This window comes from Dreissena polymorpha, chromosome 4 (genome assembly GCF_020536995.1).
Source record: "Dreissena polymorpha isolate Duluth1 chromosome 4, UMN_Dpol_1.0, whole genome shotgun sequence".
NCBI lineage: Eukaryota > Metazoa > Mollusca > Bivalvia > Myida > Dreissenidae > Dreissena > Dreissena polymorpha.
In genome coordinates, this window is record NC_068358.1 from 109468255 (window position 1) to 109489109 (window position 20855).

Consider the following 20855-nt stretch of genomic DNA (forward strand, 5'->3'; position numbering starts at 1 on the left):
ACTGTATCAAGCATTTTGTAAGAATTATGGCCCTTTTTTATCTTAGTAACTGAGTATTTTGTTAAATTTTGTGTTTTGATCCACTTGACTTCTAAAGTATCAAAGCTTTTGCTTTCAAATTTCAAATATTTTCTTACTATCATGAGGGTACTGTACCTGCCAAGTTCAATTTGACCTTGACCTTTGAATGACCTTGACTGTGAAGGTCAAGAGTAAATTTTAGTTAAATTGCCATTACATCTTTATTTATGATCAGATTTTATTAATACTTTGACAAAACAACACTTACCTGAATACCACAATGGATTCAACCCAAACAATACCCCATGCCCCAACCCAGAATCACTGCCCCTCCCCCCATTTTTTATTTTTGAAAGATCATCTAATAAATGACCACACCCAAACATTATACCCCCCTCTCAACCCCCACCCAACCCAAAAAAGAATATTTTTTTCTTTGAAACATGGTGAAAAAAAAAAAATATATTTATTTACTTTATTTTTGAAGGACCGTCCAATTTTCCCACCCAAGCAATTGCAATCAAACTTAAAATAAAATCTTATTAGTTTGTTTTATGTCTTTACAAATGTCCAATAGATTGTTGAAAATATACCTGAACTACCTGAACTATTACCTTGACCTTATTGAATAATTTGAATATTACCCCATGATGTCTTTCGTTATACTGTCAAGCACTCGAATAGTCGAGAGCGCTGTCCTCTGACAGCTCTTGTTGGGACAGTGCTTAAACCTAAATGAAAGTTAATGTTGTCCCCAACAATTCTAAATTTCTTTCCACTGGCAATGGAATCAATTAATTCAGTATTAAAATGTCCCGATATCTGATCCATTGCATACAACATGCCTGAATGGCTCAGAGTGACACCCAAAGGTTGAAGTCTGTCATACACCTATAATGATCAAACATTTGTAACAGGTCTATAAAATTAGTGTTTTGTAACCAATTTCTTGTATGTAAGGTGGTGTATCGGTTGTGACTAGTTAGACACGCAGAAGTTCCGGTTTATAATACTTGGTTTTACGTTTTGAGATTGACGGTTCAAATATCAATTGGAATCTTGCATGTTTTATGACATCTTTGTGCCAGCAGTCACAGTGCTAACCTCCCCCAAGGCTGAGAGAGACCAGGTCGAGAGTAGCTTATACTCCGACGGTCAGTTACAGATCAGTTTCAACGCTCGTATATTTATTATAAATCCACTCAATAAACTTGTAACTGTCGGTGCCTTTGTTGGGATTCTGCCCCCACATTTTGGAGCTGCCAGTGTTACAAATGGAGCCCCCAGTGAGGATTGTCATGTGACAGGAGTGGACCAGCGGAGCATTTGAACAGATGTTCGTATTGATACTTAAAAAGGTACCAAAACATTAAGTGATCACATTAATACATAATAAATATTGCGCATTGTGCCGGCATACAACATAGAACTTCAGGAGGACTACACCCAGTGACACACATCAGGATTGAGGAACTGTATTTTGAACAGTAAAGTACTGTGTGGTGGAAAAAAAATCTGTTGTGTATGGTGGTGAGTGAATGTATTAAACAATGTATAAGGGTTTTCACGAGAATTGCATTCGGTATTTCAAGAATGTCAAGCATTCTTATTACCATTGAGTGTGCAATATATATCTATTGAAAACTCTTCGAAAAAAATAAATTTAAACATGTATATATAATTACAATTGTTGTACAGTAAATGTGAGAGAATTATTTTTTGTGTGGTAGAAAAAAAAAGAAAAGTTTTAATACACATTTTAACTAAGTGACTGGATTAATGGTGATTAACATGCATGAAATATGTAAATACATTTAACTGTAACATTTTAACTTTCACCCTGCACTAGTATTGTATGTGGACAGCCCATATCTCTTCTTACTGTGGACCAACAATCCCCACCCCACCCTTGAGATCGTTTATGGTTGGTGATTTATGTTGTTTCATGGATTGATTCTTTCTGGGTTGGTTTTTACTTGCTCAAGGAGACTACAGTTGAACTGGTGAATAGTTGGAAGATTTGAAGTAGTTTAGTACATGATAAATTTAAGTAACAAAGTGTTAATACTGTTAAATAGATGTATGCCTAACAAGATGACTTTGTAGAACCAGTATGCTTCCGCATGCAGTATATACAGGCTGCGACAGTATTCGGGTTCCAGTCTAACCAGTTTGCAGCGAGGTACATTTGTTACTGTCAACAAAAATAAATTGAGCTCCTCTGATAATTAAGTTATTAGAGGAGTTTTGTTGTGATCAGTCTGTTGTCTGCCCTCTGATAATTAAGTTATTAGAGTTTTGTTGTGATCAGTCTTTTGTCTGCACAATATTGTTACTTACAATTTTAATAGGTGCATAATTATTCAGTGCTAGGTTAAAGACTTGAATGTGAATGAATGACTACTTGCTATTAAAGTATCTGGTGTAAAACCGAACTTGTTCTAATACACATGGATTAAGTAGTCGATAGGTAGTTGAACTGCGTTAAACTAGTTTAGTGGGCCCATCATAGTGTTAAGTGTAGTGTGTAACTATAGATTAGTTTAGTATATAGTACTTTGTGTAATAGACATGTTCGGTTATTGATTGAAAGCAAGAGAAAGTGTGAAATAGTTTTATTTTTTAAGAATATATTTTAAATATTAAGCATGGCTTAAGTAAGCGAAGATGAAATTGCCTTATTAGACGTTTTAAAGAAAATGAAGTTAGAGAAGCCTGATGCATTAGAAAATGTGTTGTCACAGAAACTTAGTAAGGTGGAAGAAGTTGTTAAAGACAAAGATCCACTAAGATTTCCAAGAATCTCATTTTTTTACGGAGAAACAGGAAAAGGTGAGGTCTCGTACAGAGCATGGAAATATGAAGTAAACTGTCTTCTGAGAGAGAAAGCATATTCCAATGCAAGCATGATACTAGGCATCAGACGCTCACTTCGAGGGGAAGCGGCAGATATGGTCATGAGATTAGGGGAAGAGGCAAAAATACAAGATATTCTTGATTTGTTTCAAAGTACTTTTGGCAATATAGAGACTCCTGAGTCAATTCTTAAGAAATTTCATGCCTGTGAACAAGGTGAGAATGAGCCTGTGGTCAATTATGCTAATAGAGTAGAGGAACTGTTTTCCCGAGCTGTAGAATTGGGAGCTCTTCATAGAACTCAGCATATTTTACTTAAAAGTGTATTCTATGAGGGTCTGAATGTTGAAATGAAAATCGCATCTGCTTTCAAATTTGAAACAACCTCTGAATACAACAAATTTAAAGCAGAAATAAGGAAATTAGAGTCTGAATTGCAGAGTAAAAAGCCCAAATCCAGACAATGTCAGGCGGCAACCGCACATGTCAAACCAGAAAAGTCAGAATTAGGTGAAATTAAGACTTTACTTGAAAACATGAATAGAAGAATTAAAGTATTGGAGAAAGAAAGAGAACAGTGCCAGATAAATGCAGTACAGAAACAACAAGGAAATGACTACAGACAACAACAACAAGGAAATGACTATATACAACAACAACAAGGAAATGAATATGCAGGTAATACAGGTATATATGCTAGGGGGATGAACCAAGGGTTTCGCTTAACAGGAAACAGAGGACCTAGACATTTCCGTGGTGTAAGAGGAAGATTTCAAGAGAGACGACCATACAGAGGACATGGCAGAGGAAACAACACCTATAGACCAAGAAGACCATTAGGCAGTAATACTTTCAGGCCCAACATACAATGTTTCCAATGCAATGAATTTGGACATTTTGCCAGTAACTGTCCTTTCAACGAGTAAGTGTCTCTATGGCGGGTCAGGATAGTGACATGAAAAACCAAGCTGACCCCAAATTAGTTGGAGAAGCTTTAGAAGTAAGTATTTTAGTAAATGGAATCGCGACCACAGCATTGTGTGATACAGGGTCATGTGTGTCTACCTGTTCAGAACAGTTCTATAATGATCATTTGCAAAATATAGAATTGAAACCTCTCAGTAAAATACTAAAAATTGAATGTGCTGATGGCAATGTTTTACCTTATAAAGGCTATATTGAAAGTTCATTGAAAGCCTGTGGAATACCTGAAAATCAAGAACAGAAATGTTTATTGCTGGTGGTACCGAATACACAATATAATAACACCACACCAATACTTCTAGGAACAAACATTCTAACAGAATTACTTAGTGAGTGTAAGGGTAAGTTTGGAGAAAAATTCTTACAAAATTCAAAATTACATGTTCCTTGGTATTTGGCATTCATATGTATGGTTTTAAGGGAAAAGATGCTAAAAAAGAATGATTTTAGATTGGCTGTTTTACGCTCAGTCGAAACCAGCAATATAATGGTAAGACCAAATCAGTCTGTTTATATCAGATGTATCACAGATAGGGAGTTGAGTTACCAACCTACAAGTGCATTGGTACAGGAAACCGGTGAGTCACAATTGCCCAAATGTGCAGAGATTACCCCAGCCATAGTACAATACACTGGAAAGAAACAGGAAATAGTTGTAAATGTAAGCAATACTACAAACAACGTCTTACAAATTTCTCCCAAAGCAATTGTAGGTGAACTTCAACTGGTCACACTTGAACGTGAGAATGAAGAGGATACAAACAGGACACCACAGGATGTTTTAGACCAAGTAAATATTGATCCTGATCTAACTAGTGAGCAACATGTCAAACTAATGGAATTACTTGAACTTCACAAAGATGTATTTTCCACATCAGAAACAGATATTGGAAAATGTGATATAATGAAACACAGGATTGACCTAACAGATGAGACTCCATTCAAGGAAAGATACAGAAGAATCCCACCGGCCATGATTGATGAAGTAAGAAAACATTTGGAAGATCTTGTAGCCAGCGGAGTAATTAGAAAATATATGTCACCCTGGACATCAGCAGTAGTCATATGTAGGAAACACTCAGGTGCTATAAGGATGTGCGTAGATTATAGAAAATTAAATTCACGTACAATCAAGGATTCTTATGCCATCCCCAGAATAGATGATATTCTAGATTGTTTGCATGGTTCTAAGTACTTCTCTACCTTAGATATGAAGTCTGGGTACCACCAAATTGAAATTGAAGAAAAACACAAAGAAAGGACTGCTTTCACTGTAGGCCCTTTAGGTTTTTGGGAGTTTAATAAATTGCCGTTTGGATGCACAAATTCACCCGCAACATATCAGAGGATAATGGAAGACATTTTGGGTGACCTTAATATGAAAATATGCATTATATATTTGGATGACGTGATAATATTCAGCTCCACGTATGAAGAACATTTGCAGCGCTTAAATTTCATTATTTCGCGTTTGAAAGCAGCAGGAATAAAGCTATCACCTAACAAATGTCAATTTTTAAAGAAAAAAGTTAAATTTTTGGGTCACTATGTTAGTGATGAGGGCATTGAAACAGATCCTGAGAAATGTGAAAAAGTAAAAAAATATCCTAGACCAACTAATCCAGATCAGTTAAGATCATTTTTAGCACTAGCTGGTTATTACAGGAAATTTATTAAAGGATTCAGTTCCATAACAAAACCATTATGAGATCTTTTACCCCCAACAAGTGAAAAGAAAGGAAAAATAAAGAACACGATAGAATGGAATTGGGAAGAAATTCATGAAAAAACATTCAGCAAAGTGAAAGAATTTCTTTCTTCTCCACCAATATTAGGGTATCCAATTTTTGATTCCCCATTTGAATTGCATACCGACGCTTCTGGATCAGGACTTGGTGCAGTTCTTTACCAGGAACAAAATGGCAAGAAAAGAGTCATCGCATATGCTAGTCGTAGCCTTAACAAATCGGAAAGAAACTATTCAGCTTACAAATTAGAAGTTCTAGCTTTGAAATGGGCAATAACAGAAAAATTCAGTGACTATCTAATAGGACAAAAATTTAAAGTGTACACAGATAATAATCCTCTTACTCATATTTTAACTACAGCAAAGCTCGAAGCAACTGGACAGCGATGGGTGTCGGCCCTTAGTGACTACAACTTTGACATAATTTATCGCCCTGGAAACAAGAATACAGATGCAGACATTATATTATGTCTAGATACCCGTTACAACAGGACAATACAAAAAACTTTGAAACAATAGAAAATATAAGTATAAAAGCCATATGTAATTCAATACAAACAATACCATACATAGAAATCTTACCCTGCAGCACATTGAATATTTTAGATGTTATGGAAGAAACAGGGGAAAAAATGGCACAGGTCGAGTTACGGGAATTGAGAAATAGTCAAAGAAATGACCCTATTGTTGGTGTCTGGTTGAGGGCATGCCTTGATAAACAGTTTCCAAAGAAATCTGTTCTAACGAACACACAACACCAAATAATGTCAAGACATTTTAAACAATTTAAAATTATTCGTGGACTTTTGTACCGGGAAATGACTGAAAATGGAACACATGTGAAACAGCTTGTTTTACCAAGTATTTACAAGAAAGATGTTCTTCAGGGATTACACGACCAGGTTGGCCATCCTGGAAAAGAAAGAACTATTTCACTGATACGCGATAGATTTTATTGGCCAAGTTACACCAAAGACTGTGCTGAATGGGTAGAAAATTGCCCAAGATGTATACGAAGGAAGTCTTCTACCAATATAAAGGCACCTTTGGTGAATATTCAGTCATCTTACCCATTAGAATTAGTTTGTACAGATTTTCTAAAAGTTGATGAATGCAAAGGAGGAATTAGCAATATTCTTATAATCACTGACCATTTTACAAAATATGCAATTGCATTCCCTACAAAAAATCAGACCGCGAAGACCACCGCGGAAGCCATTTTAAACAATTTTATTTTTAGTTTTGGAGTTCCAACCAGATTATTATCTGACCAAGGTACAAACTTCGAGTCTGAAGTAATTCATGAATTGTGCAAACTCATGGAAATTTCTAAAGTAAGAACTACGGTTTACCACCCTCAATGCAATGGAAGTGCAGAAAGATTCAATAGAACATTGATTAACATGCTGGGAACTCTTGAACCAGAAAAGAAACAAAATTGGAAGAAATTTGTGCCATCTTTAGTATACTCATACAATTGCATAAGACATGAGTCAACAGGATACTCACCATTTGAGTTAATGTTTGGTAGAACACCAAAGTTACCGGTTGATTCTATGTTCCACATTGACAATGATGATTTGGTGTCGAATGAGTATGTTAAAGACTTAAAGTCAAGACTAGAAACATGCTGGAAAATTGCAGATCAAACATTGAACAAGTCCAGATCAAAACAAAAAAGTAATTATAATCGGAACGCAAAAGCAGTCACTATAGATGTTGGTGACAAAGTATTAGTAAAAGTCCATGCATTTTCGAAACCACATAAATTAGCTGATAAATTTGAGGAAGATATTTTTGAAGTCATAAGTCAACCAAATAAGGACATTCCTGTCTACGTTGTGAAAAGTACCAGTGGTAATGAAAAAACCTTACACCGCAATCACCTTTTACTATTAAAGGAAGAAGAAAAGCAAGATGCAGCAGAGGAAGCAGTGGCAAAACCTAGAAATAAAGTGAAATCCAAGGATGATTCTATTGTAGATGTAAAACGAAAAGATAAGGGTGATCATGATTATAGAAAATCTGAAAGTTTAGAGAACTTCAGGCGTGAAGAATCGAGTGAATCGGATTTCGACAACTATTATGTAGTAAAAAAGAATACAGACAGACCGGCCGGTCAACAAAGCAAAGATAAAAGAGCGACTACGTCATCTTCTGTGTCTACAGAAATGGAGGAAGTAGTACAAGAAGGAACTGATGCTGATGGACAAGAAGAGGAACAAGAAGTTAATTTAGTTAAGGAAAACCCAGTAGAAGACCAAAAAGAAGCTGCATCTAATCTAGGCCCATCTATGGAAACTAGACGTTCAACAAGAACAAGAAAGAAACCATGTGGGACAGCAACAGGATATGACCAGATTGCTAGAAATGCAATTACAAAGTACTAATAGTAATGCTGAATTGTTAAGAGCATTGCTCAAACAATGATAATTGTTTTATTGATTTTAAACTTTGTATGATATATGGATTGGTGAGCGATACATGAGTATTTGTAAAGTAATTTTGTATACTTATACTTTCCAATTTATTGCAGGAGCAATTATCAAGAGAGGGGAGAGCAACATAAACTGATAATTGTATTTTTTATTTGTTTTTAAAATATTTTTTAAGTGAATTTATATGTTGTTTTTAATGAATTTTGCGTTTGTCTTTATTGCAGATAAGCTTGCACTTTGGACATAAACCAGAGACAGTAAATACTGTAAATACTAGACATTATTATGAGGAAATGTTGTATATAATCATAATAATAACAATTCAATACCAGTGACATGGTTAGAGTAGTAAGTAATTAATTACTTACTAGAAGTAAAAAAAAATTACTGTTATAAGTAGAAGTACTACCAGTTTGATATCGGTGTTGTTTATGTGCTTAATATTAGTGAGCATAGGTTCAAGTCGTGACGACTTGATTTTCGGAGAGGGGGAGAATGTAACAGGTCTATAAAATTAGTGTTTTGTAACCAATTTCTTGTATGTCAGGTGGTGTATCGGTTGTGACTAGTTAGACACGCAGAAGTTCCGGTTTATAATACTTGGTTTTACGTTTTGAGATTGACGGTTCAAATATCAATTGGAATCTTGCATGTTTTATGACATCTTTGTGCCAGCAGTCACAGTGCTAACCTCCCCCAAGGCTGAGAGGGACCAGGTCGAGAGTAGCTTATACTCCGACGGTCAGTTACAGATCAGTTTCAACGCTCGTATATTTATTATAAATCCACTCAATAAACTTGTAACTGTCAGTGCCTTTGTTGGGATTCTGCCCCCACATTTTGGAGCTGCCAGTGTTACACATTTTTGTCTATAATTCATTTGATTTCTTTTAAATATTACCTTAAATAAATCAACTAAATGGGTTTGAAAAGCTAAACCAAACCCATTTAGGTAATACTTCATATATTTCCATTTACCTGAAGGCATTCTGTTAAGTGAAATGTATATAGTGGATAATTCATAATTTACAACACCTGTTTCAAGTCGGTGCGCTTAACTTACTATAGGAACAATTCGTTTAAAGGCTTATAGAAATATCAAATTTCAGAAAATTGTAGAATGAATTAGCCAATGAAAAAATACTTGGTTTTGCTTCATTTTAGAAAAATTCCATTTGTTTTTCTCTACAATTTGGTCAAAAGGTGATTGTCATTAAATGTAAGTAATATTAAAACAAGATTGGAGCAATAACTTTCAGCTTTAACTAATTCAGTGTGTTTGGTTTTTGAAGTTCTATAATACTTTAAGGATAAATAACAAATAAACATAACCGAAGTATAAACAAATAACAGCAAACTAACAGTCACGAGGAACATTTTTTTATTTCTTATTTATGACATCTGCTGTGTAGCAGAGAAATTTATCTTTTATAAGGCTGACCTTAAAGGGGCCTTTTCACGTTTTGGTAAATTGAAAAAAAAAATAAAAAAATGTTTCATATTCGCAAATTTTCGTTTTAGCAATGATATTTGTGAGGAAATAGTAATACTGAACATTTACCATGCTCTAAAATATTAATTATATGCATCTTTTGACAATTTGAAAACCTTGGAATTATAAAGCGTTGCAACGCGAAACGATTGAATAATTTGGAAAGTTCTGTTGTTGTCGTTATAGTTTGGGAAACTAAGGAGATTGCTTATTTCATTAAAAAATACATCCGCTCATAGCATGAGCATGGTTGGACGAGTGGTCTAGGCGGGGGACTTTTTACCCCAGGACCTCAGGGGTCAGTGGTTCGAGTCCAGTTGAGGCTTACTTTTTTTCCTTTTTTTAATTGTATTCTTGTTGTTTTTTACTGGAGATGTTTAGGTCCAATGTTTAAATTTATCAATATAAAGCATTTAATGACAAGCTTCAATACATGTCAAAATCAGTGAAAAGGCCCCTTTAAAGTTTCTATTGTTTGGAGATCCCTGACTGACTCATGAAATTGACAGGACCAATTTTTGTTTGCTTCTATATAAGGCTAAAATGATTTATTAGTTAAGAATTACAAACCCTGAGAATCCTGCTGGGAAATTCACTTTTGACATCAAATTTAACACATTTTTACGTAAGGTATATTAATGAAATTTAAATGGTGTTCTAATTACATATAGAACCACAATTATTCAAAAATTGAAACGAAATGGACAAGAAATAAGAATATTTCTTTTTGCAAGATTTGTTAACTTATTCCTGATTGTGTTAAGGGTAGAATTAAAATAAAAGGGCCATAATGGCCCTATATCGCTCACCTTAGTACAGGTAGCCAATATTTGTCAATGGCATAGTGACCTAGTTTTTGACCCCCGATGACCCGTCTTTGAACTTGACCTACAATTCCTCCAAACAATCATCCTGACCAAGTTTCTCGATCTATGAGCAGAAAACCGCCCCAAAGGGGATGTTAAAAGAAGAAGGACGGACAACAGACATTCATCGATCCTCTGAGCTCATCTGAGCTCAGGTGAGCTAAAACATCAAGGACCTTAAGAGCCTGGGTGAGCGCTATTAAATAGATGTTCCAAAAGATTTATTTAATTTCCAAACAAAACATGTGTCATGAACAGTAACATAAACATTCAAATGCCCAATTTCACAAACTTGAGGTTAAGAAAATAGTACACAATTTAATGTTTAATACTTTTTTTTATCAAATTGCAAGAAACTATACATTTATATTGCTAATTTCTGGCTAAGAAAGATTTTTTTTAATACCTGGTATGTTTTTTACTGTATGTGTATTTAGATATTGTGAAATATTTTAAACATATAAAGGTATATTTAAAATACATACATTGAATATTTTCTAAAACAAACATTCATTCACAGCTGAGTTTGGCAACTCTTTAATGAAATTTTCTCTTGAGTAACTCATAAAATTATTAAATATAAATTGCACACTTTACAATATTCCATTCTATAAACAAGGTGTTACGTCATATTTTGTGTTTTTGGGCTTAAACAAAACATTTGAAGAAAAAAAGAAACACAGTTGAAACTAAATGTAATTTTGGGCATGTTTGTTCTTTAGCTAAAGTCATTGCGATTATCTTTTGAAGTAACGAGTTGTAACGACAACTTCTGGTATCCTGTATTCATCAACATTCCAAACACAGTAGATATGACCAGTATTAGTCTCTGAACAGATTTTGTATTCCCTATCTTAGAGGTTTGTAGAGACACAGCCAAGAGAACATCAGCTAGCAGTGGCTGTTGCTCTAATAGTTCATCAACGAGTTAATGCCATTTAAATTCAGCCAGGTCACAATAATCCTTTTGGGCTATAACACTGTCCTTGTTGTTGCATTCTTTTGCTGCATATTCAATTTCACTTAAAAGTTCTACAACGATACTTCCTCTCAATGAAGAAGACAATATATGCCCTGCAACTTCTCTTGGAGAGCTGGAACCTGATTGAAGCAAAAAAAGTAAAATAAAAAATAAAAAACAGAAATAATAATATATAATAATATTGCTTGATAAATCTTTTTTTTTTCTTTAAAAGAAATGACAATATAATGTTATTTTAGCAAACATTAATAATCTATGTTTCTATATCATAGACTTCTTAAAAAGTGTTTTATACATTATTAGTAGTCATTTCAAAAAAATACTTGTTTAAATTGACTTGAAATTAGTCATATATTTTACAAAAACAAAATATGTGATTGATAGCCGTTTTAGATTTTTTATTTTATAAAATCACCCACCCCTTTACTACATTTATCATCTCCCACTGTTTCTGTTGTGTACATATGTACAGCTTATGACATATGGTAATGATTGTTTTCTAAATTCAATTTAATAAGCATGGTTCATATGACATTGTATCATACCTGAATATAAAATTGAGTGCTCTGCCAGCAAAATAAGGAAAATATACTAATGTTATTACTGTTTAAGAATCATTATGTACCTGTTCTGTTTTTTCCACCAAACATGTTGTTCATGATAATTGCACAGTTGTTCCAGAAACTGTTTTCTGACTCGCCATCTTTTCGTAATTTCTGACTGTATTCTTTCAAAGAAGATTTCTCTTCGATGATCCATTTGTTGTGTCTGGTTTTTCAGCCTAGATCAGTGATGAAACATGCAAATTTGATTGTTTAACGGCAAAGCTTGAAAAAGGATTGATGGGCTTGTGCCAAAATAGTTTATATGAACGAAGAGTGGTTTATTTGATCTTTGAATTAAAATTTTAGCCCATGTCCTAATGCAAAGAACTTAATATTAATGGCAAAAATATAATATACACACAACAAGACAGTGTTCTATTAAGCAAGCTTATGTTTAACAAATATTAAATCCATAGTATATATACCAAATGTTGGTACTTAATAAGTGATATATACCAAATGTTGGTACTTAATAAGTGATATATTGTGTTTTCAACAAATTTTACAATTGGTTGAAGAGATTTCAAAATTATCAAAATACAATTGAATTATTATAGAAAAGAAAGTAGTACTAGAAAGTGAACAATAATCACCAGTTTAATCCTTTTATGTTCATGTTTAGGTGTTTTTCTGGTGGGAGTTGATATTGCCCTCTTGCTTCCTCGTTTATGAGGGGTACTTGAGTTTTTTTGGGCACAGGCACTGTATGTGTGATCTGGGCCAGACTTACTCTCAATTTCTTGGAACCAAGTATGATCCATCCGAAATATGATTAATGATTTGAATTATGAATTATGAATAACTTTGTCTTGAAAACCACGTACCATTTTAATGGAGTTTAGAAAAGATATTTAGAAGCATTTTGCTAATCTGGGAAAAGCAGGTCTGAAATTCTGACTGTGGTGAACCTGGAAAAAGGCCTGAATATATACAAATGCATTACTACTGTTAATCAAAGATAACCACACCGCAATGCTTTCATATTTGTCACACTACTCAAAAAAACATCACAAATACAGTATTACACTATCTGTGTACTTGTCCGAAACATACTCAGGTTATGGATTAATTAACTCTAATATGCGGAAGAACTCGAAAAAAAGGAAGAACGTTTACAGAATGAAATATATGCATTTCGATTGAAAAATGAATGATACCCCGACGAGCCACATTTGTTAATATTTGGTTAACTCACCATTATCATCGCGTCGACAATGCTTCTATGTGTTTACAGTGGAAGCTGGGAACCAGAATATATGCGTACAGACTATTTACACATGTTACGCACAATGTGATTGGCTGACTAACTCGTGGCCACGAGTTAGCTATGTCGGGATCTCGAGATGACGAAAATGCTCTCCTCTTTTATTTAATGCACTCTGCCTTTTTTCTGCACCGCTCTTCTTTTAATTTTACGCCGCTTTTATTTAGTTTTGCACTCCTCTTTTTTTCTATGTCGTGGCCACGACAGAGCTTATTCGTGGCCACGAGATAGAAAAAAGAGGAGAGCAATTTAAAACAAGAGAAGCACCGCTCTTTTTTAATTGCACGCCGCTTTTATTTAGTTTTGCACTCCTCTTTGTCTAGAAAAAAGAGGAGAGCAATTTAAAAAAAGAGAAGTGAATGTCACCTCTATGCCACCGTAAACTCATGAGCAGAGTTGTCATCCTTTGTTTGAAGCGATTATATACATTCGAAATAACACTTTTTTAAATTAGATTTAACGTTGATGAATGCAAAACATTTATATCACATTGTAAAGATTGCATGGATACTAAAATGATTTTCAGCGAATCAATACTGTACTTCTTAACATTGCATTTGTGCCAATGTTGAATATATTTTTTTCAAACGAATAAATAATTCTTGTTTACCATTCAGTCATATGTTAAATTTAAGAAATATTTTTTGCACTAACACCATGTATTCAATTTAACATTCGATCCATATCTGTCATTTCTTGCATTTATAACAAAATACATGTTCATATGCGTAGGCTAAGAGCTTGTGTAAGCTTTATTGCTGAAATAAACGTTGTTGTTGTTGAATGCAAAACTAGAACTTAAGACACATGTACCTGAAAGTCGACGAAGTTAGAGTTTTGTCATTTCTGCTGTACAGAAAACTCACCACGTACAAGAGATATGTACACTTTTGAAAAATTACCACGATTTTGTACATACATGTTTATTTGTTCATACGATACATCAACACACTTTTTGGTTATGGAACAAATACGAGTGAAAGTGTCACTTTTGGCGAAAGGTTGGTCGTTCTGAACTTCATCAAAGTTAACATTTGATTGAAAGTACAACTCTAATAGAATTGGTACATTTATATAACATCCCTCGTTCCTGTCATGTATTGTTTTAAGATGCAGAAAATAATATTTAAATCACATTTCACATTTAAAATGTTATTTACTAGCACTAATAATTCTACATTCGAATATAAAGAACGGAAAGCTGATTGTTTATTACATGTATTTTCAGAATGAGGAAACGATCATAAGATGCTTTCCACGTGTGTGACTTATTGATATAACAATTGCCAAAATAAGTTGTATTATATTTTATTGCATATTTATTAAAAAAATTCCAGGGTCGATTTCATACAACATTAATCATGAGCGTGTTCAACAAACGCTAAATAACAGTTTCAGTTTCAGTTCATTGGCAGAATCAGCAAATACATTCCTTTGGTCACGTTCTTAATAAATATACATAAAGATGTACTCACAAATGACAACGAGCATTTCACATAACTAGATAATTAAATGAATTCGTGAATACATAATTGGTTTTCAACGTTAACAAGAAGCAACAGAGTAGCTAGATGGCAAGCCGGCAAGGTAATCATTTCTTTTTAACATAGCATTGTAAATAAATTTGGAAATATTTCTTAATTGTCTAGAGTTAGTGCTGGTCATCATAGATGTGAACTTATTGGCATTATAAAAACGATTGGTTAACATTATACTTAATTCCTTAATCTTGATAAAGCGTACATTAAAATAAGAAGTGATATTCTGTTTCAACCATGTAACTTTTACACAGTTTGCATTTCATGTTTTCTCTAGCAATGCTTTGCAATGCTATTGTATCTACCAGTTTCAATTTCTAAAGATGAGCGCTTAGTTTAAATTTCATCATTATCAATACAATTAATAATAACATGTCAAACGCAAACAATATATATTCTGAAAACTCAATAACAAAATATGTACGCACTTTGAAACACTCTCCTTTGACGTTCGAAGCTCTATGTTGTTGTCGTTTATATTAAAAGACTGTCATACTATATAAAATGGATCACTTCAAACTTTTATTTGAATGCCTAGTAACGCGTTTAATCGCCGAAGCAAACTACAACGTTTTACTTGCACTTTTTCCATTAGGTAATCACAAAATAGTTTCATTTAATAATGCTCACTTTTAGCTTGCTTAAATTGAATGGTTTATTGTGTTATATGTTGGTTTCCGACGCATTAAACAGTGTTTGCATCAATAACAAAAATATTAAAAATACTCGTTTGTTTTTAATTGTAAGTTATTATTGCATTTATAAGTGCGAATACGTTTGTCATTAACTGCCAAAATCTGTTCTAGAACACTAGCCAGCATTAGACAAAATTTCAGAACCAGCCGCCAAAATGAATATGTGCTTTAGCTTTGAATCGATTTTCAAGAGCGTTATCAAAATGCATTCGGTAAATATTTTTAATTGCGATTTATCAGATGATAATATATTTCCATGTACCCGAAACGCCTTTGAAACTTTCTAGTTCCGCTAGATTAAATATACGACTGAGAAGATGTGTGCTTATTTCGTTTGAGTTGATTAACATGACGTGTTTAATGTGATTAATTATATGATACCTGGAACGTATCAGCTAAAACGACCCGAGGGTTTTCTGTAATTACTTTTACGTTTACTAAGATGTTTATTTCTGACAAATGAGAACTTTTTAATTATAAATAAGTTAATGTGCAGAACATGGAAAACGTCTAAATATATTATGTTTTATAGATGATTACATTTTAACATTTTTAGACGGTCGGCGCTACCTAACTAATTGCAACTACAAATAAAAAAGTGCATATTACTTCGCAGTATCTTTATCAAACATCGTTAAGTTAAAAGATGCATTAGTTCACTGAACTAAGTGTACGGCGCCTTTCAATAGTCCTTATTGTCTCGATGTCGCCACAACAATATCAACTCACGTAACAAACACATACTATTATATCGACGGACTTTGTTCAAACTGTGGCATGTTGCCATCTTGACCGTGAAACTAATGCATATATACTTATATTCAAGTTTACGGCTCATAGCAGCTGAATCCAAACAGCAGAACTAAAATCACGTATACGCGGCATGAGTCTGTGTGCTTTGACAAACGAAAAAGCTAAGAGACGTAATACAGCATTACATCTACATCAGTTCTGATACAACAAACGTATATTTATTTTGACATAGAGTCATTTGACAAAGCATTATGTTGTGTCAACTTATTAAAAAAATAAAATCAAAATGTGATGACATTTTTAAGTTTATGTAAATATTTTTATCATACCACCGCATTGATATATGCCTGATATAACGTTGCCTGATATATTTTTTATATATGAGCCGTGTCGCGACAAAACCTGTATTCGTGACATCAGTTATGACGTTGGTAAATTCTCTGTAAAGTGACGTCAACCTTTTATTTTTAATTTGCGCCATTTCGTCATCACTGAAACATGTGAATCTGTGTAGCTGTTTTGGACAGTTTTGTAATTGTGAAACATCTTTAACATGAAAGGACGTGATATGGATACTGAAATAGAAGTAAGTAATCGCCGATGTTCAATAAGTAGGTCCACGGGGTGATTTTTTAAAATAGAACTTTAAGTTTCTCTGATTAATTGTGACGTTACCTTAAATGTAAGATGTATAATCCAGTAACCATATCTTAAAATTTCGAATGCAACCTTTTTTTAGTTTTGATTTGACGGTCACACAAACACAGGTAGGTAAAAACCCATATTTTTAGGTCAGAAACCTCCGCTATTACAACCCTCTGGCGTGAAATGTATAAGTTAAACATGCAATTATGCTAAAATTGTAAATTCATTTTAGATAAATCGTTAAGATAATGCATAGCTATGTTGAAGTCGGTAAAATTATGACCCATTTGATCGGATTACTGGCAATAATTACACACGATACATGCGTAATTATATATAGTTTTTGAAAAGATTAATGGAAGCAGAAATACGGCTTCAAATAATTCTTTACCAGAAAAGGGTGGATGAGGTAATCGTAAGCCATCCTATATGCACCTTATTAATACGCCATGAACATCAAATGAACATTTTTTTCCGCCACCGCTACATATTATTTTGGTAATACATCGTGCATCAATGAATACAAATTGCAAAGAAGGTTTTGTGTTATCAAGAGTAAAATCAAAGTAGCAAAATCTCTCAAATTTGACGAACGTTTTAATTTTCAAAACAACATTGACCAGATACAGAACCTTTTTAACATAAAACTAATTTTACTATTTGTAATAGTGTATAGTTGAAGAAATTATGTTTCAAATTTATCTGGGAAATGTCAGTAATTAATGTAGAAAGTTGTAGAAATATATGGAATGATGAAGTCATTAAAAAGTGAGTGTATTACCGAAAATAACAAAATCTGCCTAAGGTAGTCGGAAATACCAGACCCCGCTCTATGCGCTATTAAATAATACAAACAAATATTATGGTTACAAAATGGTGATAACAAAGGTTTCCTCTAAATTACAAAACATCTTTCAACCATCACATGAGAAAACTATTTAGTAATTGATAGTTCTCATGTACATTTACTGATAATAATTACTTTAACATAATATGCACGATGTCATTTTGATCTACAGCGTTTAAAAGCCATTGAAAATGAACACTACGAGACAGGTTGCGCTACATGTGAACTGCTCAAACGAAAATGTGTCATTCAAGGGGAATAATTTGAATTAAATAAACGGATTACAAATCACCAATTGTGCCAGTGTTTAAAGGAAATATTCATGCTATATTGTGGAAATTTTCAAAACATGTAATAAATTATGAGCCGAGAAATTGTATAAAAAAGACGAAATATCCAGCGCATTTTCGTACAAGATTTTTATCTTGCGATTTCCCGACATAAACGTCAGCGTACACAAGACTGATTTTCGCTGACGACGTCATATTATGTGAAATAGTCACTATACAGCACTATAGTATCAAACTCTTTTAGAACTTAAACATGAATGGTCTGACCGATAACGAAGGTTTGGTAACAGTACTACTTTCGAACATACACGTATACCGCATACAGGTGCATAACGCACTCTCGATCATTTTCACCAAGTTCATACGTTCTCTTTGATTTTCCAGTAGTTTGCGGTACATCTCTTCTCGTTAGTATTTCACCAGCTTTCATCCAAACAATGTCTTCATGCCTTGGCCATTAAAATAACAGTTTTTCTGATTCCATAACTTCATACTCGTCAGCATCTTTATCAACTATTTCACCAATAAACCAGTTATCTTCATATACAGCAGCAACATTATCACCCACTGCATATTTCATTTCAACGATCTCATTTGTGCATATTTCTTCTAGTTCATTGCTTACACCACCTTGACTGTTATCATCTTCTGTTTCATTAGCGCGATTTTGTTCGTGTGTATGTACTGTTGATGTTACATTTTTTTACTGTCCCTGGGAAGCGCCATTTTGCTCGTTTTGAGTACGTTTGGCTGATGTTTCAGTTTTCGTAGGTCCCTGAGGCCTCGTGAAATCGTTGTTCCAAGCGTCACACGTACCCCCTGCTATGCATTCCTCACAGTAGCAACTAAATTCTCTAACTTTGATGCGCGACTCCCCTTGGCCATCCACCACACGGATCTTCATTGTCCTCTTTACAGCTTTGACCTGATCATTCTGCATGCGAAACTCTGTATCTTTGCACTTTTCAGACGGAACAAATCTAAACTGGACGTTTTTTATACTGGAGTTAATTGCCCCCTTATAGAAATTAGCAGTGTTCTGGATAGTAGCCTTCCCACTTCTCATAGCCTCATCAGCCAATCTCTTGCATGATCCACCTAGACCATCATACGGCCCCTTGCCGTGTCCGGCTTCGAAATAGTTCCATCTAGCTTTTGTGCCATACCTCTGTTCATGGTTAGCAATAAGATCAAAGATGTGTTTATTTCTGTACTGACTGGTGGGTGAATCGCTCCAGTAGTGTACTGCTGTAACATTTGCGTCTATTGCTTTCAGTATCGGTTGCAGCTCATCAATAAAAGTTATCACGGTGGACGCTTTGTGTCCCATCTCATCAGACACGATGATGATACTTTGGTGCTGAAGTGAATCATCAGAGTCGCGAAAATACACAACAACAGGGTGAATAGTTACGCTTGTTTGGTTAAAATACGCGCTTTGGACTTCTTCCATAGACCTGCAACTATAATTTTCTGAAAAGTCTAGCTGCAACAATATCTCATGTTTGGGCAAGTTTTGCTTGAGCTTCTTTATCTCACCGTATTGTGTGGCAACTCTTTTCACATGCGATTCTAAATCTATCATTTGCTGATCTACTTTGATAAAAAACTGCTCTTTGTCGAACTTTGTTTCAGTTACTCTCGTGACCATCTTTTTCTTCCCTTTCTCCTCGATTTCAATTCTGTTCCACTGGCTCCATGCAATTGACTTTGGCAGTGATTTCTTTACACTCTCTTCAAGAGGATAAATGTAGATAGCTGTTTCGGGGTTTGCTGACACATTTATGCCTTCTTTTCTGAGCAGCTTTACAGATAAGGCAGCGTTCTGGTGTTTTGTACACAGGCATGAACTTCGACTTGAAAATGATGTCAGCAAAATATACTTTGGTCTTCATCTGCTGAATGAAGTAGATGATATATCCACGTCTGGATTTTCAGATCGAAATGTGTTGTACAAATTTGAAAGGTAATCAGTCAGTATATAAACTTGTCTCTTTTCACCACTTTCATCTTTCTTAACGTCTTTCTTTCCAGGCGGTTGCTTATTGTTGTCTTCCCTTTTCATGAATTCTACAACTTTGTCTTTATATTTCCCGACTGTACTCTTTCTTAATGATCTTGGTACTTAGTGAAGCTTGTTTTCGCTCTTACCAAGTCTATGCCTACATAGCCAAGTCTTTAATGACAACAGTTTGATGCATTTGTACTTCTTGACTATTTTGCCGGAGATAATTCTGTGCAAAGCTTTCATTGTTCCTTTCGGTGTTTTTTCTTTTGTACGTTTTATTTCACTCACAATGACATTTCCTAGCAACAGTGACTTTCTTATTTTCTGCCTCTGGTTGTTAGACAGGTTTGCCATTTGCATCTCCTGTTCCGTTTGCTTACTTGGGGTTAATTTATGATTACGGTTCTGGCTCGTACTTATTATTCTTGTTCTTCATTCGCTGTAATGACCGTTGGGTCGATCTATACCTAGTCATAAGCTTCGATCGTTCTTGTTTCAAAAGCCTTATGCGCGAGTTTGCCTCTGAAAAAAAGCGTTTGAACTTTCCATCTCCTTTTTGCAGTTTTTTTCCTGTTGTTCTCAAAAGATAGCCTCACTGTTAGTCGGCCTCTTTCTGAACTGTCATTTGCAGCACTTTCATACCCACTGGTTTCTTGCTCTTGTGGTGCCCTTTGTCGTTGACGTTCTTCACGCTTGCGCTGGTAAAACTTTCTCAGTTTAGCTATATTCTGCTCGTTTCTCCTTTTCTTGTCTCTTTGTGATAGTTCAGAAGTAGGTACATAGTTCCGGCGCACTCGCTCTCGTTCATGCCTAAGATATTCCTC

General features: G+C 34.4%; 1 long non-coding RNA gene across 1 annotated transcript; it reads left to right on the plus strand.

Moving 5' to 3' along the window:
* The first annotated feature begins 936 nt into the window (after positions 1 to 936).
* On the plus strand, positions 937 to 8856 carry LOC127879935 (uncharacterized). The gene is made up of 2 exons (XR_008049358.1): positions 937 to 1551; positions 8722 to 8856. It is a non-coding gene; the product is annotated as an uncharacterized LOC127879935 (long non-coding RNA).
* The last annotated feature ends 11999 nt before the right edge of the window (positions 8857 to 20855 follow it).